The following is a 22,001-nucleotide window of genomic DNA, read 5'->3' on the forward strand; positions in this document are numbered from 1 at the left end:
ATAGTATAGTAAGGCTTCAAAATATGCGAAAAAAAGTCATACTTTAGTATGACCTCAAAATGTGCCAAAAAACGTCATAGTATAGTAAGGCGTCAAAATCGGCCAAAAAAAGTCATACTTTAGTATGACCTCAAAATGTCATAAAAAACAAAATAGTATAGTAAGGCTTCAAAATAAGCTAAAAAAGTCATATTTTAGTATGACCTCAAAATGTGCCAAAAAACATCATAGTATAGTAAGGCTTCAAAATATGCCAAAAAAAGTCATACTTTAGTATGACCTCAAAATGTCATAAAAAACGTCATAGTATAGTAAGGCGTCAAAATCTGCCAAAAAAAGTCATACTTTAGTATGACCTCAAAATGTGCCAAAAAACGTCATAGTATAGTAAGGCGTCAAAATCTGCCAAAAAAAGTCATACTTTAGTATGACCTCAAAATGTGCCAAAAAACGTCATAGTATAGTAAGGCTTCAAAATCGGCCAAAAAAAGTCATACTTTAGTATGACCTCAAAATGTCATAAAAAACGTCATAGTATAGTAAGGCGTCAAAATCGGCCAAAAAAAGTCAGACTTTAGTATGACCTCAAAATGTGCCAAAAAACGTCATAGTATAGTAAGGCGTCAAAATCGGCCAAAAAAAGTCATACTTTAGTATGACCTCAAAATGTCATAAAAAACGTCATAATATAGTAAGGCGTCAAAATCGGCCAAAAAAAGTCAGACTTTAGTATGACCTCAAAATGTCATAAAAAACTAAATAGTATAGTAAGGCTTCAAAATAAGCTAAAAAAGTCATATTTTAGGATGACCTCAAAATGTGCCAAAAAACGTCATAGTATAGTAAGGCGTCAAAATCGGCCCAAAAAAGTCATACTTTAGTATGACCTCAAAATGTCATAAAAAACAAAATAGTATAGTAAGGCTTCAAAATAAGCTAAAAAAGTCATATTTTAGTATGACCTCAAAATGTGCCAAAAAACATCATAGTATAGTAAGGCTTCAAAATATGCCAAAAAAAGTCATACTTTAGTATGACCTCAAAATGTCATAAAAAACGTCATAGTATAGTAAGGCGTCAAAATCGGCCAAAAAAAGTCATACTTTAGTATGACCTCAAAATGTGCCAAAAAACGTCATAGTATAGTAAGGCGTCAAAATCGGCCAAAATAAGTCATACTTTAGTATGACCTCAAAATGTGCCAAAAACCGTCATAGTATAGTAAGGCGTCAAAATCGGCCAAAAAAAGTCATACTTTAGTATGACCTCAAAATGTCATAAAAAACAAAATAGTATAGTAAGGCTTCAAAATAAGCTAAAAAAGTCATATTTTAGTATGACCTCAAAATGTGCCAAAAAACATCATAGTATAGTAAGGCTTCAAAATATGCGAAAAAAAGTCATACTTTAGTATGACCTCAAAATGTCATAAAAAACAAAATAGTATAGTAAGGCGTCAAAATCGGCCAAAAAAAGTCATACTTTAGTATGACCTCAAAATGTCATAAAAAACTAAATAGTATAGTAAGGCTTCAAAATAAGCTAAAAAAGTCATATTTTAGTATGACCTCAAAATGTGCCAAAAAACGTCATAGTATAGTAAGGCGTCAAAATCGGCCCAAAAAAGTCATACTTTAGTATGACCTCAAAATGTCATAAAAAACAAAATAGTATAGTAAGGCTTCAAAATAAGCTAAAAAAGTCATATTTTAGTATGACCTCAAAATGTGCCAAAAAACATCATAGTATAGTAAGGCTTCAAAATATGCGAAAAAAAGTCATACTATAGTATGACGTCAAAATGTGCCAAAAAACGTCATAGTATAGTAAGGCGTCAAAATCGGCCAAAAAAAGTCATACTTTAGTATGACCTCAAAATGTGCCAAAAAACATCATAGTATAGTAAGGCTTCAAAATATGCCAAAAAAAGTCATACTTTAGTATGACCTCAAAATGTGCCAAAAAACGTCATAGTATAGTAAGGCGTCAAAATCGGCCAAAAAAAGTCATACTTTAGTATGACCTCAAAATGTCACAAAAAATGTCAGTATAGTAAGGCTTCAAAATATGCCAAAAAAAAGTCATACTTTAGTATGACCTCAAAATGTCATAAAAAACGTCATAGTATATTAAGGCGTCAAAATCGGCCAAAAAAAGTCAGACTTTAGTATGACCTCAAAATGTCATAAAAAACGTCATAGTATAGTAAGGCGTCAAAATCGGCCAAAAAAAGTCATATTTTAGTATGACCTCAAAATGTGCCAAAAAACGTCATAGTATAGTAAGGCGTCAAAATCGGCCAAAAAAAAGTCATACTTTAGTATGACCTCAAAATGTCATAAAAAACGTCATAGTATAGTAAGGCGTCAAAATCGGCCAAAAAAAGTCAGACTTTAGTATGACCTCAAAATGTCATAAAAAACGTCATAGTATAGTAAGGCGTCAAAATCGGCCAAAAAAAGTCATACTTTAGTATGACCTCAAAATGTGCCAAAAAACGTCATGGTATAGTAAGGCGTCAAAATCGGCCCAAAAAAGTCATACTTTAGTATGACCTCAAAATGTCATAAAAAACAAAATAGTATAGTAAGGCTTCAAAATAAGCTAAAAAAGTCATATTTTAGTATGACCTCAAAATGTGCCAAAAAACATCATAGTATAGTAAGGCTTCAAAATATGCCAAAAAAAGTCATACTTTAGTATGACCTCAAAATGTCATAAAAAACGTCATAGTATAGTAAGGCGTCAAAATCTGCCAAAAAAAGTCATACTTTAGTATGACCTCAAAATGTGCCAAAAAACGTCATAGTATAGTAAGGCGTCAAAATCTGCCAAAAAAAGTCATACTTTAGTATGACCTCAAAATGTGCCAAAAAACGTCATAGTATAGTAAGGCTTCAAAATCGGCCAAAAAAAGTCATACTTTAGTATGACCTCAAAATGTCATAAAAAACGTCATAGTATAGTAAGGCGTCAAAATCGGCCAAAAAAAGTCAGACTTTAGTATGACCTCAAAATGTGCCAAAAAACGTCATAGTATAGTAAGGCGTCAAAATCGGCCAAAAAAAGTCATACTTTAGTATGACCTCAAAATGTCATAAAAAACGTCATAATATAGTAAGGCGTCAAAATCGGCCAAAAAAAGTCAGACTTTAGTATGACCTCAAAATGTCATAAAAAACTAAATAGTATAGTAAGGCTTCAAAATAAGCTAAAAAAGTCATATTTTAGGATGAACTCAAAATGTGCCAAAAAACGTCATAGTATAGTAAGGCGTCAAAATCGGCCCAAAAAAAGTCATACTTTAGTATGAGCTCAAAATGTCATAAAAAACGTCATAGTATAGTAAGGCGTCAAAATCGGCCAAAAAAGTCATACTTTAGTATGACCTCAAAATGTCATAAAAAACGTCATAGTATAGTAAGGCGTGAAAATCGGCCAAAAAAAGTCAGACTTTAGTATGACCTCAAAATGTCATAAAAAACGTCATAGTATAGTAAGGCGTGAAAATCGGCCAAAAAAAGTCAGACTTTAGTATGACCTCAAAATGTCATAAAAAACAAAATAGTATAGTAAGGCTTCAAAATAAGCTAAAAAAGTCATATTTTAGTATGACCTCAAAATGTGCCAAAAAACGTCATAGTATAGTAAGGCGTCAAAATCGGCCAAAAAAAGTCAGACTTTAGTATGACCTCAAAATGTCATAAAAAACGTCATAGTATAGTAAGGCGTCAAAATCGGCCAAAAAAAGTCATACTTTAGTATGACCTCAAAATGTGCCAAAAAACGTCATAGTATAGTAAGGCGTCAAAATCGGCCAAAAAAAGTCATACTTTAGTATGACCTCAAAATGTGCCAAAAAACGTCATAGTATAGTAAGGCGTCAAAATCGGCCAAAAAAAGTCATACTTTAGTATGACCTCAAAATGTGCCAAAAACCGTCATAGTATAGTAAGGCGTCAAAATCGGCCAAAAAAAGTCAGACTTTAGTATGACCTCAAAATGTCATAAAAAACGTCATAGTATAGTAAGGCGTCAAAATCGGCCAAAAAAAGTCAGACTTTAGTATGACCTCAAAATGTCATAAAAAACAAAATAGTATAGTAAGGCGTCAAAATCGGCCAAAAAAAGTCATACTTTAGTATGACCTCAAAATGTCATAAAAAACATCATAGTATAGTAAGGCGTCAAAATCGGTCAAAAAAAGTCATACTTTAGTATGACCTCAAACTGTGCCAAAAAACATCATAGTATAGTAAGGCTTCAAAATATGCCAAAAAAAGTCATACTTTAGTATGACCTCAAAATGTGCCAAAAAACGTCATAGTATAGTAAGGCGTCAAAATCGGCCAAAAAAAGTCATACTTTAGTATGACCTCAAAATGTGCCAAAAACCGTCATAGTATAGTAAGGCGTCAAAATCGGCCAAAAAAAGTCAGACTTTAGTATGACCTCAAAATGTCATAAAAAACGTCATAGTATAGTAAGGCGTCAAAATCGGCCAAAAAAAGTCATACTTTAGTATGACCTCAAAATGTCATAAAAAACGTCATAGTATATTAAGGCGTCAAAATCGGCCAAAAAAAGTCAGACTTTAGTATGACCTCAAAATGTCATAAAAAACGTCATAGTATAGTAAGGCGTCAAAATCGGCCAAAAAAAGTCATACTTTAGTATGACCTCAAAATGTGCCAAAAAACGTCATAGTATAGTAAGGCGTCAAAATCGGCCAAAAAAAGTCATACTTTAGTATGACCTCAAAATGTCATAAAAAACGTCATAGTATAGTAAGGCGTCAAAATCGGCCAAAAAAAGTCATACTTTAGTATGACCTCAAAATGTGCCAAAAACCGTCATAGTATAGTAAGGCGTCAAAATCGGCCAAAAAAAGTCATACTTTAGTATGACCTCAAAATGTGCCAAAAAACGTCATAGTATAGTAAGGCGTCAAAATCGGCCAAAAAAAGTCATACTTTAGTATGACCTCAAAATGTGCCAAAAAAAGTCATACTTTAGTATGACCTCAAAATGTGCCAAAAAAAGTCATACTTTAGTATGACCTCAAAATGTGCCAAAAAACGTCATAGTATAGTAAGGCTTCAAAATATGCCAAAAAAAGTCATACTTTAGTATGACCTCAAAATGTCATAAAAAACGTCATAGTATAGTAAGGCGTCAAAATCGGCCAAAAAAAGTCAGACTTTAGTATGACCTCAAAATGTGCCAAAAAACGTCATAGTATAGTAAGGCGTCAAAATCGGCCAAAAAAAGTCAGACTTTAGTATGACCTCAAAATGTCATAAAAAACGTCATAGTATAGTAAGGCGTCAAAATCGGCCAAAAAAAGTCATACTTTAGTATGACCTCAAAATGTGCCAAAAACCGTCATAGTATAGTAAGGCGTCAAAATCGGCCAAAAAAAGTCATACTTTAGTATGACCTCAAAATGTGCCAAAAAACGTCATATTTTAGTATGACCTCAAAATGTGCCAAAAAACGTCATAGTATAGTAAGGCTTCAAAATATGCCAAAAAAAATCATACTTTAGTATGACCTCAAAATGTCATAAAAAACGTCATAGTATAGCAAGGCGTCAAAATCGGCCAAAAAAAGTCATACTTTAGTATGACCTCAAAATGTGCCAAAAAACGTCATAGTATAGTAAGGCGTCAAAATCGGCCAAAAAAAGTCATACTTTAGTATGACCTCAAAATGTGCCAAAAACCGTCATAGTATAGTAAGGCGTCAAAATCGGCCAAAAAAAGTCATACTTTAGTATGACCTCAAAATGTGCCAAAAAACGTCATATTTTAGTATGACCTCAAAATGTGCCAAAAAACGTCATAGTATAGTAAGGCTTCAAAATATGCCAAAAAAAATCATACTTTAGTATGACCTCAAAATGTCATAAAAAACGTCATAGTATAGCAAGGCGTCAAAATCGGCCAAAAAAAGTCATACTTTAGTATGACCTCAAAATGTGCCAAAAAACGTCATAGTATAGTAAGGCGTCAAAATCGGCCAAAAAAAGTCAGACTTTAGTATGACCTCAAAATGTCATAAAAAACGTCATAGTATAGTAAGGCGTCAAAATCGGCCAAAAAAAGTCATACTTTAGTATGACCTCAAAATGTCATAAAAAACGTCATAGTATAGTAAGGCTTCAAAATAAGCTAAAAAAGTCATATTTTAGTATGACCTCAAAATGTGCCAAAAAACGTAATAGTATAGTAAGGCGTCAAAATCGGCCAAAAAAAGTCATACTTTAGTATGACCTCAAAATGTCATAAAAAACGTCATAGTATAGTAAGGCGTCAAAATCGGTCAAAAAAAGTCATACTTTAGTATGACCTCAAAATGTGCCAAAAACCGTCATAGTATAGTAAGGCGTCAAAATCGGCCAAAAAAGGTCATACTTTAGTATGACCTCAAAATGTGCCAAAAAACATCATAGTATAGTAAGGCGTCAAAATCGGTCAAAAAAAGTCATACTTTAGTATGACCTCAAAATGTGCCAAAAACCGTCATAGTATAGTAAGGCGTCAAAATCGGCCAAAAAAAGTCATACTTTAGTATGACCTCAAAATGTGCCAAAAAACGTCATATTTTAGTATGACCTCAAAATGTGCCAAAAAACGTCATAGTATAGTAAGGCTTCAAAATATGCCAAAAAAAGTCATACTTTAGTATGACCTCAAAATGTCATAAAAAACGTCATAGTATAGTAAGGCGTCAAAATCGGCCAAAAAAAGTCATACTTTAGTATGACCTCAAAATGTCATAAAAAACGTCATAGTATAGTAAGGCGTCAAAATCGGCCAAAAAAAGTCATACTTTAGTATGACCTCAAAATATGCCAAAAAACGTCATAGTATAGTAAGGCGTCAAAATCGGCCAAAAAAAGTCATACTTTAGTATGAACTCAAAATGTGCCAAAAAACGTCATAGTATAGTAAGGCGTCAAAATCGGCCAAAAAAAGTCATACTTTAGTATGACCTCAAAATGTGCCAAAAAACGTCATAGTATAGTAAGGCGTCAAAATCGGCCAAAAAAAGTCAGACTTTAGTATGACCTCAAAATGTGCCAAAAAACGTCATAGTATAGTAAGGCGTCAAAATCGGCCAAAAAAAGTCATACTTTAGTATGACCTCAAAATGTCATAAAAAACGTCATAGTATAGTAAGGCGTGAAAATCGGCCAAAAAAAGTCAGACTTTAGTATGACCTCAAAATGTCATAAAAAACGTCATAGTATAGTAAGGCTTCAAAATAAGCTAAAAAAGTCATATTTTAGTATGACCTCAAAATGTGCCAAAAAACGTCATAGTATAGTAAGGCGTCAAAATCGGCCAAAAAAAGTCATACTTTAGTATGACCTCAAAATGTGCCAAAAAACGTCATAGTATAGTAAGGCGTCAAAATCGGCCAAAAAAAGTCATACTTTAGTATGACCTCAAAATGTGCCAAAAAACGTCATATTTTAGTATGACCTCAAAATGTGCCAAAAAACGTCATAGTATAGTAAGGCGTCAAAATCGGCCAAAAAAAGTCAGACTTTAGTATGACCTCAAAATGTGCCAAAAAACGTCATAGTATAGTAAGGCGTCAAAATCGGCCAAAAAAAGTCATACTTTAGTATGACCTCAAAATGTCATAAAAAACGTCATAGTATAGTAAGGCGTGAAAATCGGCCAAAAAAAGTCAGACTTTAGTATGACCTCAAAATGTCATAAAAAACGTCATAGTATAGTAAGGCTTCAAAATAAGCTAAAAAAGTCATATTTTAGTATGACCTCAAAATGTGCCAAAAAACGTCATAGTATAGTAAGGCGTCAAAATCGGCCAAAAAAAGTCATACTTTAGTATGACCTCAAAATGTCATAAAAAACAAAATAGTATAGTAAGGCTTCAAAATAAGCTAAAAAAGTCATATTTTAGTATGACCTCAAAATGTGCCAAAAAACGTCATAGTATAGTAAGGCGTCAAAATATACCAAAAAAAGTCATACTTTAGTATGACCTCAAAATGTCATAAAAAACAAAATAGTATAGTAAGGCGTCAAAATATACCAAAAAAAGTCAGACTTTAGTATGACCTCAAAATGTCATAAAAAACGTCATAGTATAGTAAGGCGTCAAAATCGGCCAAAAAAAGTCATACTTTAGTATGACCTCAAAATGTGCCAAAAAACGTCATAGTATAGTAAGGCGTCAAAATCGGCCAAAAAAAGTCATACTTTAGTATGACCTCAAAATGTCATAAAAAACGTCATAGTATAGTAAGGCGTCAAAATCGGCCAAAAAAAGTCAGACTTTAGTATGACCTCAAAATGTGCCAAAAACCGTCATAGTATAGTAAGGCTTCAAAATATGCCAAAAAAAGTCATATTTTAGTATGACCTCAAAATGTGCCAAAAAACGTCATAGTATAGTAAGGCGTCAAAATCGGCCAAAAAAAGTCAGACTTTAGTATGACCTCAAAATGTGCCAAAAAACGTCATAGTATAGTAAGGCGTCAAAATCGGCCAAAAAAAGTCAGACTTTAGTATGACCTCAAAATGTCATAAAAAACGTCATAGTATAGTAAGGCGTCAAAATCGGCCAAAAAAAGTCATACTTTAGTATGACCTCAAAATGTCATAAAAAACGTCATAGTATATTAAGGCGTCAAAATCGGCCAAAAAAAGTCAGACTTTAGTATGACCTCAAAATGTCATAAAAAACGTCATAGTATAGTAAGGCGTCAAAATCGGCCAAAAAAAGTCAGACTTTAGTATGACCTCAAAATGTGCCAAAAAAAGTCATAGTATAGTAAGGCGTCAAAATCGGCCAAAAAAAGTCATACTTTAGTATGACCTCAAAATGTGCCAAAAAACGTCATAGTATAGTAAGGCGTCAAAATCGGCCAAAAAAAGTCATACTTTAGTATGACCTCAAAATGTGCCAAAAACCGTCATAGTACAGTAAGGCGTCAAAATCGGCCAAAAAAAGTCATACTTTAGTATGACCTCAAAATGTGCCAAAAAACGTCATAGTATAGTAAGGCGTCAAAATCGGCCAAAAAAAGTCATACTTTAGTATGACCTCAAAATGTGCCAAAAAACGTCATATTTTAGTATGACCTCAAAATGTGCCAAAAAACGTCATAGTATAGTAAGGCTTCAAAATATGCCAAAAAAAGTCATACTTTAGTATGACCTCAAAATGTCATAAAAAACGTCATAGTATAGTAAGGCGTCAAAATCGGCCAAAAAAAGTCATACTTTAGTATGACCTCAAAATGTGCCAAAAAACGTCATAGTATAGTAAGGCGTCAAAATCGGCCAAAAAAAGTCAGACTTTAGTATGACCTCAAAATGTCATAAAAAACGTCATAGTATAGTAAGGCGTCAAAATCGGCCAAAAAAAGTCATACTTTAGTATGACCTCAAAATGTCATAAAAAACGTCATAGTATAGTAAGGCTTCAAAATAAGCTAAAAAAGTCATATTTTAGTATGACCTCAAAATGTGCCAAAAAACGTCATAGTATAGTAAGGCGTCAAAATCGGCCAAAAAAAGTCATACTTTAGTATGACCTCAAAATGTCATAAAAAACGTCATAGTATAGTAAGGCGTCAAAATCGGCCAAAAAAAGTCATACTTTAGTATGACCTCAAAATGTGCCAAAAAACGTCATAGTATAGTAAGGCGTCAAAATATACCAAAAAAAGTCAGACTTTAGTATGACCTCAAAATGTCATAAAAAACGTCATAGTATAGTAAGGCGTCAAAATATACCAAAAAAAGTCAGACTTTAGTATGACCTCAAAATGTCATAAAAAACGTCATAGTATAGTAAGGCGTCAAAATCGGCCAAAAAAAGTCATACTTTAGTATGACCTCAAAATGTGCCAAAAACCGTCATAGTATAGCAAGGCGTCAAAATCGGCCAAAAAAAGTCATACTTTAGTATGACCTCAAAATGTGCCAAAAAACGTCATAGTATAGTAAGGCGTCAAAATCGGCCAAAAAAAGTCATACTTTAGTATGACCTCAAAATGTGCCAAAAACCGTCATAGTATAGTAAGGCGTCAAAATCGGCCAAAAAAGTCATACTTTAGTATGACCTCAAAATGTACCAAAAACCGTCATAGTATAGTAAGGCGTCAAAATTGGCCAAAAAAAGTCATACTTTAGTATGACCTCAAAATGTGCCAAAAAACGTCATAGTATAGTAAGGCGTCAAAATCGGCCAAAAAAAGTCATACTTTAGTATGACCTCAAAATGTGCCAAAAAATGTCATATTTTAGTATGACCTCAAAATGTGCCAAAAAACATCATAGTATAGTAAGGCTTCAAAATATGCCAAAAAAAGTCATATTTTAGTATGACCTAAAATTGTGCCAAAAGTCATACTTTAGTATGACCTCAAAATGTCATAAAAAACGTCATAGTATAGTAAGGCGTCAAAATCGGCCAAAAAAAGTCATACTTTAGTATGACCTCAAAATGTGCCAAAAACCGTCATAGTATAGTAAGGCGTCAAAATCGGCCAAAAAAAGTCATACTTTAGTATGACCTCAAAATGTGCCAAAAAACGTCATAGTATAGTAAGGCGTCAAAATCGGCCAAAAAAAGTCATACTTTAGTATGACCTCAAAATGTCATAAAAAACGTCATAGTATAGTAAGGCGTCAAAATCGGCCAAAAAAAGTCATACTTTAGTATGACCTCAAAATGTGCCAAAAAACGTCATAGTATAGTAAGGCGTCAAAATCGGCCAAAAAAAGTCAGACTTTAGTATGACCTCAAAATGTCATAAAAAACGTCATAGTATAGTAAGGCGTCAAAATCGGCCAAAAAAAGTCATACTTTAGTATGACCTCAAAATGTCATAAAAAACGTCATAGTATAGTAAGGCTTCAAAATAAGCTAAAAAAGTCATATTTTAGTATGACCTCAAAATGTGCCAAAAAACGTCATAGTATAGTAAGGCGTCAAAATCGGCCAAAAAAAGTCATACTTTAGTATGACCTCAAAATGTCATAAAAAACGTCATAGCATAGTAAGGCGTCAAAATCGGTCAAAAAAAGTCATACTTTAGTATGACCTCAAAATGTGCCAAAAAACGTCATAGTATAGTAAGGCATCAAAATCGGCCAAAAAAAGTCAGACTTTAGTATGACCTCAAAATGTCATAAAAAACGTCATAGTATAGTAAGGCGTCAAAATCGGCCAAAAAAAGTCATACTTTAGTATGACCTCAAAATGTGCCAAAAAACGTCATAGTATAGTAAGGCGTCAAAATATACCAAAAAAAGTCAGACTTTAGTATGACCTCAAAATGTCATAAAAAACGTCATAGTATAGTAAGGCGTCAAAATATACCAAAAAAAAAGTCAGACTTTAGTATGACCTCAAAATGTCATAAAAAACGTCATAGTATAGTAAGGCGTCAAAATCTGCCAAAAAAAGTCATACTTTAGTATGACCTCAAAATGTGCCAAAAAACGTCATAGTATAGTAAGGCGTCAAAATCGGCCAAAAAAAGTCAGACTTTAGTATGACCTCAAAATGTCATAAAAAACATCATAGTATAGTAAGGCGTCAAAATCGGCCAAAAAAAGTCATACTTTAGTATGACCTCAAAATGTGCCAAAAAACGTCATAGTATAGTAAGGCATCAAAATCGGCCAAAAAAAGTCAGACTTTAGTATGACCTCAAAATGTCATAAAAAACGTCATAGTATAGTAAGGCGTCAAAATCGGCCAAAAAAAGTCATACTTTAGTATGACCTCAAAATGTGCCAAAAAACGTCATAGTATAGTAAGGCGTCAAAATATACCAAAAAAAGTCAGACTTTAGTATGACCTCAAAATGTCATAAAAAACGTCATAGTATAGTAAGGCGTCAAAATATACCAAAAAAAAAGTCAGACTTTAGTATGACCTCAAAATGTCATAAAAAACGTCATAGTATAGTAAGGCGTCAAAATCTGCCAAAAAAAGTCATACTTTAGTATGACCTCAAAATGTGCCAAAAAACGTCATAGTATAGTAAGGCGTCAAAATCGGCCAAAAAAAGTCAGACTTTAGTATGACCTCAAAATGTGCCAAAAAACGTCATAGTATAGTAAGGCGTCAAAATCGGCCAAAAAAAGTCATACTTTAGTATGACCTCAAAATGTGCCAAAAAATGTCATATTTTAGTATGACCTCAAAATGTGCCAAAAAACATCATAGTATAGTAAGGCTTCAAAATATGCCAAAAAAAGTCATATTTTAGTATGACCTAAAATTGTGCCAAAAGTCATACTTTAGTATGACCTCAAAATGTCATAAAAAACGTCATAGTATAGTAAGGCGTCAAAATCGGCCAAAAAAAGTCATACTTTAGTATGACCTCAAAATGTCATAAAAAACATCATAGTATAGTAAGGCGTCAAAATCGGCCAAAAAAAGTCATACTTTAGTATGACCTCAAAATGTGCCAAAAAACATCATAGTATAGTAAGGCTTCAAAATAAGCTAAAAAAGTCATATTTTAGTATGACCTCAAAATGTGCCAAAAAACGTCATAGTATAGTAAGGCGTCAAAATCGGCTAAAAAAAGTCATACTTTAGTATGACCTCAAAATGTGCCAAAAAACGTCATAGTATAGTAAGGCGTCAAAATCGGCCAAAAAAAGTCATACTTTAGTATGACCTCAAAATGTGCCAAAAAACGTCATAGTATAGTAAGGCTTCAAAATATGCCAAAAAAAGTCATACTTTAGTATGACCTCAAAATGTCATAAAAAACGTCATAGTATAGCAAGGCGTCAAAATCGGCCAAAAAAAGTCATACTTTAGTATGACCTCAAAATGTCATAAAAAACAAAATAGTATAGTAAGGCTTCAAAATAAGCTAAAAAAGTCATATTTTAGTATGACCTCAAAATGTGCCAAAAACCGTCATAGTATAGTAAGGCGTCAAAATCGGCCAAAAAAAGTCAGACTTTAGTATGACCTCAAAATGTCATAAAAAACGTCATAGTATAGTAAGGCGTCAAAATATACCAAAAAAAGTCAGACTTTAGTATGACCTCAAAATGTCATAAAAAATGTCATAGTATAGTAAGGCGTCAAAATCGGCCAAAAAAAGTCATACTTTAGTATGACCTCAAAATGTGCCAAAAACCGTCATAGTATAGTAAGGCGTCAAAATCGGCCAAAAAAAGTCATACTTTAGTATGACCTCAAAATGTCATAAAAAACGTCATAGTATAGTAAGGCGTCAAAATCGGCCAAAAAAAGTCATACTTTAGTATGACCTCAAAATGTCATAAAAAACATCATAGTATAGTAAGGCGTCAAAATCGGCCAAAAAAAGTCATACTTTAGTATGACCTCAAAATGTCATAAAAAACATCATAGTATAGTAAGGCGTCAAAATCGGCCAAAAAAAGTCATACTTTAGTATGACCTCAAAATGTGCCAAAAAACATCATAGTATAGTAAGGCTTCAAAATAAGCTAAAAAAGTCATATTTTAGTATGACCTCAAAATGTGCCAAAAAACGTCATAGTATAGTAAGGCGTCAAAATCGGCTAAAAAAAGTCATACTTTAGTATGACCTCAAAATGTGCCAAAAAACGTCATAGTATAGTAAGGCGTCAAAATCGGCCAAAAAAAGTCATACTTTAGTATGACCTCAAAATGTGCCAAAAAACGTCATATTTTAGTATGACCTCAAAATGTGCCAAAAAACATCATAGTATAGTAAGGCGTCAAAATCGGCCAAAAAAAGTCATACTTTAGTATGACCTCAAAATGTCATAAAAAACGTCATAGTATAGTAAGGCGTCAAAATGTGCCAAAAAAAGTCATACTTTAGTATGACCTCAAAATGTGCCAAAAAACATCATAGTATAGTAAGGCGTCAAAATCGGCCAAAAAAAGTCATACTTTAGTATGACCTCAAAATGTGCCAAAAAACGTCATAGTATAGTAAGGCGTCAAAATCGGCCAAAAAAAGTCATACTTTAGTATGACCTCAAAATGTCATAAAAAACGTCATAGTATAGTAAGGCGTCAAAATCGGCCAAAAAAAGTCATACTTTAGTATGACCTCAAAATGTGCCAAAAAAAGTCATAGTATAGTAAGGCGTCAAAATCGGCCAAAAAAAGTCATACTTTAGTATGACCTCAAAATGTGCCAAAAAACGTCATAGTATAGTAAGGCGTCAAAATCGGCCAAAAAAAGTCATACTTTAGTATGACCTCAAAATGGGCCAAAAAACGTCATAGTATAGTAAGGCTTCAAAATATGCCAAAAAAAGTCATACTTTAGTATGACCTCAAAATGTCATAAAAAACGTCATAGTATAGCAAGGCGTCAAAATCGGCCAAAAAAAGTCATACTTTAGTATGACCTCAAAATGTCATAAAAAACAAAATAGTATAGTAAGGCTTCAAAATAAGCTAAAAAAGTCATATTTTAGTATGACCTCAAAATGTGCCAAAAAACATCATAGTATAGTAAGGCTTCAAAATAAGCTAAAAAAGTCATATTTTAGTATGACCTCAAAATGTGCCAAAAATCGTCATAGTATAGTAAGGCGTCAAAATGTGCCAAAAAACATCATAGTATAGTAAGGCGTCAAAATCGGCCAAAAAAAGTCAGACTTTAGTATGACCTCAAAATGTCATAAAAAACGTCATAGTATAGTAAGGCGTCAAAATCGGCCAAAAAAAGTCATACTTTAGTATGACCTCAAAATGTGCCAAAAAACGTCATAGTATAGTAAGGCGTCAAAATCGGCCAAAAAAAGTCAGACTTTAGTATGACCTCAAAATGTCATAAAAAGCGTCATAGTATAGTAAGGCGTCAAAATCGGCCAAAAAAAGTCATACTTTAGTATGACCTCAAAATGTGCCAAAAACCGTCATAGTATAGTAAGGCGTCAAAATCGGCCAAAAAAAGTCATACTTTAGTATGACCTCAAAATGTGCCAAAAAACGTCATAGTATAGTAAGGCGTCAAAATCGGCCAAAAAAAGTCATACTTTAGTATGACCTCAAAATGTGCCAAAAACCGTCATAGTATAGTACGGCGTCAAAATCGGCCAAAAAAAGTCATACTTTAGTATGACCTCAAAATGTGCCAAAAAACGTCATAGTATAGTAAGGCGTCAAAATCGGCCAAAAAAAGTCATACTTTAGTATGACCTCAAAATGTGCCAAAAAACGTCATAGTATAGTAAGGCGTCAAAATCGGCCAAAAAAAGTCAGACTTTAGTATGACCTCAAAATGTCATAAAAAACGTCATAGTATAGTAAGGCGTCAAAATCGGCCAAAAAAAGTCATACTTTAGTATGACCTCAAAATGTGCCAAAAAACGTCATAGTATAGTAAGGCGTCAAAATCGGCCAAAAAAAGTCATACTTTAGTATGACCTCAAAATGTGCCAAAAAACGTCATAGTATAGTAAGGCGTCAAAATCGGCCAAAAAAAGTCATACTTTAGTATGACCTCAAAATGTGCCAAAAACCGTCATAGTATAGTAAGGCGTCAAAATCGGCCAAAAAAAGTCAGACTTTAGTATGACCTCAAAATGTCATAAAAAACGTCATAGTATAGTAAGGCGTCAAAATCGGCCAAAAAAAGTCATACTTTAGTATGACCTCAAAATGTGCCAAAAAACGTCATAGTATAGTAAGGCGTCAAAATCGGCCAAAAAAAGTCATACTTTAGTATGACCTCAAAATGTGCCAAAAAACGTCATAGTATAGTAAGGCTTCAAAATATGCCAAAAAAAGTCATACTTTAGTATGACCTCAAAATGTCATAAAAAACGTCATAGTATAGTAAGGCGTCAAAATCGGCCAAAAAAAGTCATACTTTAGTATGACCTCAAAATGTGCCAAAAAACGTCATAGTATAGTAAGGCGTCAAAATCGGCCAAAAAAAGTCATACTTTAGTATGACCTCAAAATGTGCCAAAAACCGTCATAGTACAGTAAGGCGTCAAAATCGGCCAAAAAAAGTCATACTTTAGTATGACCTCAAAATGGGCCAAAAAACGTCATAGTATAGTAAGGCTTCAAAATATGCCAAAAAAAGTCATACTTTAGTATGACCTCAAAATGTCATAAAAAACGTCATAGTATAGCAAGGCGTCAAAATCGGCCAAAAAAAGTCATACTTTAGTATGACCTCAAAATGTCATAAAAAACAAAATAGCATAGTAAGGCTTCAAAATAAGCTAAAAAAGTCATATTTTAGTATGACCTCAAAATGTGCCAAAAAACGTCATAGTATAGTAAGGCGTCAAAATATACCAAAAAAAGTCATACTTTAGTATGACCTCAAAATGTCATAAAAAACAAAATAGTATAGTAAGGCGTCAAAATATACCAAAAAAAGTCAGACTTTAGTATGACCTCAAAATGTCATAAAAAACGTCATAGTATAGTAAGGCGTCAAAATCGGCCAAAAAAAGTCATACTTTAGTATGACCTCAAAATGTGCCAAAAAACGTCATAGTATAGTAAGGCGTCAAAATCGGCCAAAAAAAGTCATACTTTAGTATGACCTCAAAATGTGCCAAAAAACGTCATAGTATAGTAAGGCGTCAAAATCGGCCAAAAAAAGTCAGACTTTAGTATGACCTCAAAATGTCATAAAAAACGTCATAGTATAGTAAGGCGTCAAAATCGGCCAAAAAAAGTCATACTTTAGTATGACCTCAAAATGTGCCAAAAAAAGTCATACTTTAGTATGACCTCAAAATGTCATAAAAAACGTCATAGTATAGTAAGGCGTCAAAATCGGCCAAAAAAAGTCATACTTTAGTATGACCTCAAAATGTCATAAAAAACATCATAGTATAGTAAGGCGTCAAAATCGGCCAAAAAAAGTCATACTTTAGTATGACCTCAAAATGTCATAAAAAACATCAAAGTATAGTAAGGCGTCAAAATCGGCCAAAAAAAGTCATACTTTAGTATGACCTCAAAATGTGCCAAAAAACATCATAGTATAGTAAGGCGTCAAAATCGGCCAAAAAAAGTCATACTTTAGTATGACCTCAAAATGTGCCAAAAAACGTCATAGTACAGTAAGGCGTCAAAATCGGCCAAAAAAAGTCATACTTTAGTATGACCTCAAAATGTGCCAAAAACCGTCATAGTACAGTAAGGCGTCAAAATCGGCCAAAAAAAGTCATACTTTAGTATGACCTCAAAATGTGCCAAAAAACGTCATAGTATAGTAAGGCGTCAAAATCGGCCAAAAAAAGTCAGACTTTAGTATGACCTCAAAATGTCATAAAAAACGTCATAGTATAGTAAGGCGTCAAAATATACCAAAAAAAGTCAGACTTTAGTATGACCTCAAAATGTCATAAAAAACGTCATAGTATAGTAAGGCGTCAAAATCGGCCAAAAAAAGTCATACTTTAGTATGACCTCAAAATGTCATAAAAAACAAAATAGTATAGTAAGGCTTCAAAATAAGCTAAAAAAGTCATATTTTAGTATGACCTCAAAATGTGCCAAAAAACGTCATAGTATAGTAAGGCGTCAAAATCGGCCAAAAAAAGTCAGACTTTAGTATGACCTCAAAATGTCATAAAAAACGTCATAGTATAGTAAGGCGTCAAAATCGGCCAAAAAAAGTCATACTTTAGTATGACCTCAAAATGTCATAAAAAACGTCGTAGTATAGTAAGGCGTCAAAATCGGCCAAAAAAAGTCATACTTTAGTATGACCTCAAAATGTGCCAAAAAAAGTCATAGTATAGTAAGGCGTCAAAATCGGCCAAAAAAAGTCATACTTTAGTATGACCTCAAAATGTCATAAAAAACGTCATAGTATAGTAAGGCTTCAAAATAAGCTAAAAAAGTCATATTTTAGTATGACCTCAAAATGTGCCAAAAAACGTCATAGTATAGTAAGGCGTCAAAATCGGCCAAAAAAAGTCATACTTTAGTATGACCTCAAAATGTCATAAAAAACGTCATAGCATAGTAAGGCGTCAAAATCGGTCAAAAAAAGTCATACTTTAGTATGACCTCAAAATGTGCCAAAAAACGTCATAGTATAGTAAGGCATCAAAATCGGCCAAAAAAAGTCAGACTTTAGTATGACCTCAAAATGTCATAAAAAACGTCATAGTATAGTAAGGCGTCAAAATCGGCCAAAAAAAGTCATACTTTAGTATGACCTCAAAATGTGCCAAAAAACGTCATAGTATAGTAAGGCGTCAAAATATACCAAAAAAAGTCAGACTTTAGTATGACCTCAAAATGTCATAAAAAACGTCATAGTATAGTAAGGCGTCAAAATATACCAAAAAAAAAGTCAGACTTTAGTATGACCTCAAAATGTCATAAAAAACGTCATAGTATAGTAAGGCGTCAAAATCTGCCAAAAAAAGTCATACTTTAGTATGACCTCAAAATGTGCCAAAAAACGTCATAGTATAGTAAGGCGTCAAAATCGGCCAAAAAAAGTCAGACTTTAGTATGACCTCAAAATGTCATAAAAAACATCATAGTATAGTAAGGCGTCAAAATCGGCCAAAAAAAGTCAGACTTTAGTATGACCTCAAAATGTCATAAAAAACGTCATAGTATAGTAAGGCGTCAAAATCGGTCAAAAAAAGTCATACTTTAGTATGACCTCAAACTGTGCCAAAAAACATCATAGTATAGTAAGGCTTCAAAATATGCCAAAAAAAGTCATATTTTAGTATGACCTCAAAATGTGCCAAAAATCGTCATAGTATAGTAAGGCGTCAAAATGTGCCAAAAAACATCATAGTATAGTAAGGCGTCAAAATCGGCCAAAAAAAGTCAGACTTTAGTATGACCTCAAAATGTCATAAAAAACGTCATAGTATAGTAAGGCGTCAAAATCGGCCAAAAAAAGTCATACTTTAGTATGACCTCAAAATGTCATAAAAACCGTCATAGTATAGTAAGGCGTCAAAATCGGCCAAAAAAAGTCATACTTTAGTATGACCTCAAAATGTCATAAAAAGCGTCATAGTATAGTAAGGCGTCAAAATCGGCCAAAAAAAGTCATACTTTAGTATGACCTCAAAATGTGCCAAAAACCGTCATAGTATAGTAAGGCGTCAAAATCGGCCAAAAAAAGTCATACTTTAGTATGACCTCAAAATGTGCCAAAAAACGTCATAGTATAGTAAGGCGTCAAAATCGGCCAAAAAAAGTCATACTTTAGTATGACCTCAAAATGTGCCAAAAACCGTCATAGTATAGTACGGCGTCAAAATCGGCCAAAAAAAGTCATACTTTAGTATGACCTCAAAATGTGCCAAAAAACGTCATAGTATAGTAAGGCGTCAAAATCGGCCAAAAAAAGTCAGACTTTAGTATGACCTCAAAATGTCATAAAAAACGTCATAGTATAGTAAGGCGTCAAAATCGGCCAAAAAAAGTCATACTTTAGTATGACCTCAAAATGTGCCAAAAAACGTCATAGTATAGTAAGGCGTCAAAATCGGCCAAAAAAAGTCATACTTTAGTATGACCTCAAAATGTGCCAAAAAACGTCATAGTATAGTAAGGCGTCAAAATCGGCCAAAAAAAGTCATACTTTAGTATGACCTCAAAATGTGCCAAAAACCGTCATAGTATAGTAAGGCGTCAAAATCGGCCAAAAAAAGTCAGACTTTAGTATGACCTCAAAATGTCATAAAAAACGTCATAGTATAGTAAGGCGTCAAAATCGGCCAAAAAAAGTCATACTTTAGTATGACCTCAAAATGTGCCAAAAAACGTCATAGTATAGTAAGGCGTCAAAATCGGCCAAAAAAAGTCATACTTTAGTATGACCTCAAAATGTGCCAAAAAACGTCATAGTATAGTAAGGCTTCAAAATATGCCAAAAAAAGTCATACTTTAGTATGACCTCAAAATGTCATAAAAAACGTCATAGTATATTAAGGCGTCAAAATCGGCCAAAAAAAGTCAGACTTTAGTATGACCTCAAAATGTCATAAAAAACGTCATAGTATAGTAAGGCGTCAAAATCGGCCAAAAAAAGTCATACTTTAGTATGACCTCAAAATGTCATAAAAAACGTCATAGTATAGTAAGGCTTCAAAATAAGCTAAAAAAGTCATATTTTAGTATGACCTCAAAATGTGCCAAAAAACGTAATAGTATAGTAAGGCGTCAAAATCGGCCAAAAAAAGTCATACTTTAGTATGACCTCAAAATGTCATAAAAAACGTCATAGTATAGTAAGGCGTCAAAATCGGCCAAAAAAAGTCATACTTTAGTATGACCTCAAAATGTGCCAAAAACCGTCATAGTATAGTAAGGCGTCAAAATCGGCCAAAAAAAGTCATACTTTAGTATGACCTCAAAATGTGCCAAAAAACGTCATATTTTAGTATGACCTCAAAATGTGCCAAAAAACGTCATAGTATAGTAAGGCTTCAAAATATGCCAAAAAAAATCATACTTTAGTATGACCTCAAAATGTCATAAAAAACGTCATAGTATAGCAAGGCGTCAAAATCGGCCAAAAAAAGTCATACTTTAGTATGACCTCAAAATGTGCCAAAAAACGTCATAGTATAGTAAGGCGTCAAAATCGGCCAAAAAAAGTCAGACTTTAGTATGACCTCAAAATGTCATAAAAAACGTCATAGTATAGTAAGGCGTCAAAATCGGCCAAAAAAAGTCATACTTTAGTATGACCTCAAAATGTCATAAAAAACGTCATAGTATAGTAAGGCTTCAAAATAAGCTAAAAAAGTCATATTTTAGTATGACCTCAAAATGTGCCAAAAAACGTAATAGTATAGTAAGGCGTCAAAATCGGCCAAAAAAAGTCATACTTTAGTATGACCTCAAAATGTCATAAAAAACGTCATAGTATAGTAAGGCGTCAAAATCGGTCAAAAAAAGTCATACTTTAGTATGACCTCAAAATGTGCCAAAAACCGTCATAGTATAGTAAGGCGTCAAAATCGGCCAAAAAAGGTCATACTTTAGTATGACCTCAAAATGTGCCAAAAAACATCATAGTATAGTAAGGCGTCAAAATCGGTCAAAAAAAGTCATACTTTAGTATGACCTCAAAATGTGCCAAAAACCGTCATAGTATAGTAAGGCGTCAAAATCGGCCAAAAAAAGTCATACTTTAGTATGACCTCAAAATGTGCCAAAAAACGTCATATTTTAGTATGACCTCAAAATGTGCCAAAAAACGTCATAGTATAGTAAGGCTTCAAAATATGCCAAAAAAAGTCATACTTTAGTATGACCTCAAAATGTCATAAAAAACGTCATAGTATAGTAAGGCGTCAAAATCGGCCAAAAAAAGTCATACTTTAGTATGACCTCAAAATGTCATAAAAAACGTCATAGTATAGTAAGGCGTCAAAATCGGCCAAAAAAAGTCATACTTTAGTATGACCTCAAAATATGCCAAAAAACGTCATAGTATAGTAAGGCGTCAAAATCGGCCAAAAAAAGTCATACTTTAGTATGAACTCAAAATGTGCCAAAAAACGTCATAGTATAGTAAGGCGTCAAAATCGGCCAAAAAAAGTCATACTTTAGTATGACCTCAAAATGTGCCAAAAAACGTCATAGTATAGTAAGGCGTCAAAATCGGCCAAAAAAAGTCAGACTTTAGTATGACCTCAAAATGTGCCAAAAAACGTCATAGTATAGTAAGGCGTCAAAATCGGCCAAAAAAAGTCATACTTTAGTATGACCTCAAAATGTCATAAAAAACGTCATAGTATAGTAAGGCGTGAAAATCGGCCAAAAAAAGTCAGACTTTAGTATGACCTCAAAATGTCATAAAAAACGTCATAGTATAGTAAGGCTTCAAAATAAGCTAAAAAAGTCATATTTTAGTATGACCTCAAAATGTGCCAAAAAACGTCATAGTATAGTAAGGCGTCAAAATCGGCCAAAAAAAGTCATACTTTAGTATGACCTCAAAATGTGCCAAAAAACGTCATAGTATAGTAAGGCGTCAAAATCGG

The sequence above is a fragment of the Toxotes jaculatrix genome, chromosome 4 (genome assembly GCF_017976425.1).
Source record: "Toxotes jaculatrix isolate fToxJac2 chromosome 4, fToxJac2.pri, whole genome shotgun sequence".
NCBI lineage: Eukaryota > Metazoa > Chordata > Actinopteri > Toxotidae > Toxotes > Toxotes jaculatrix.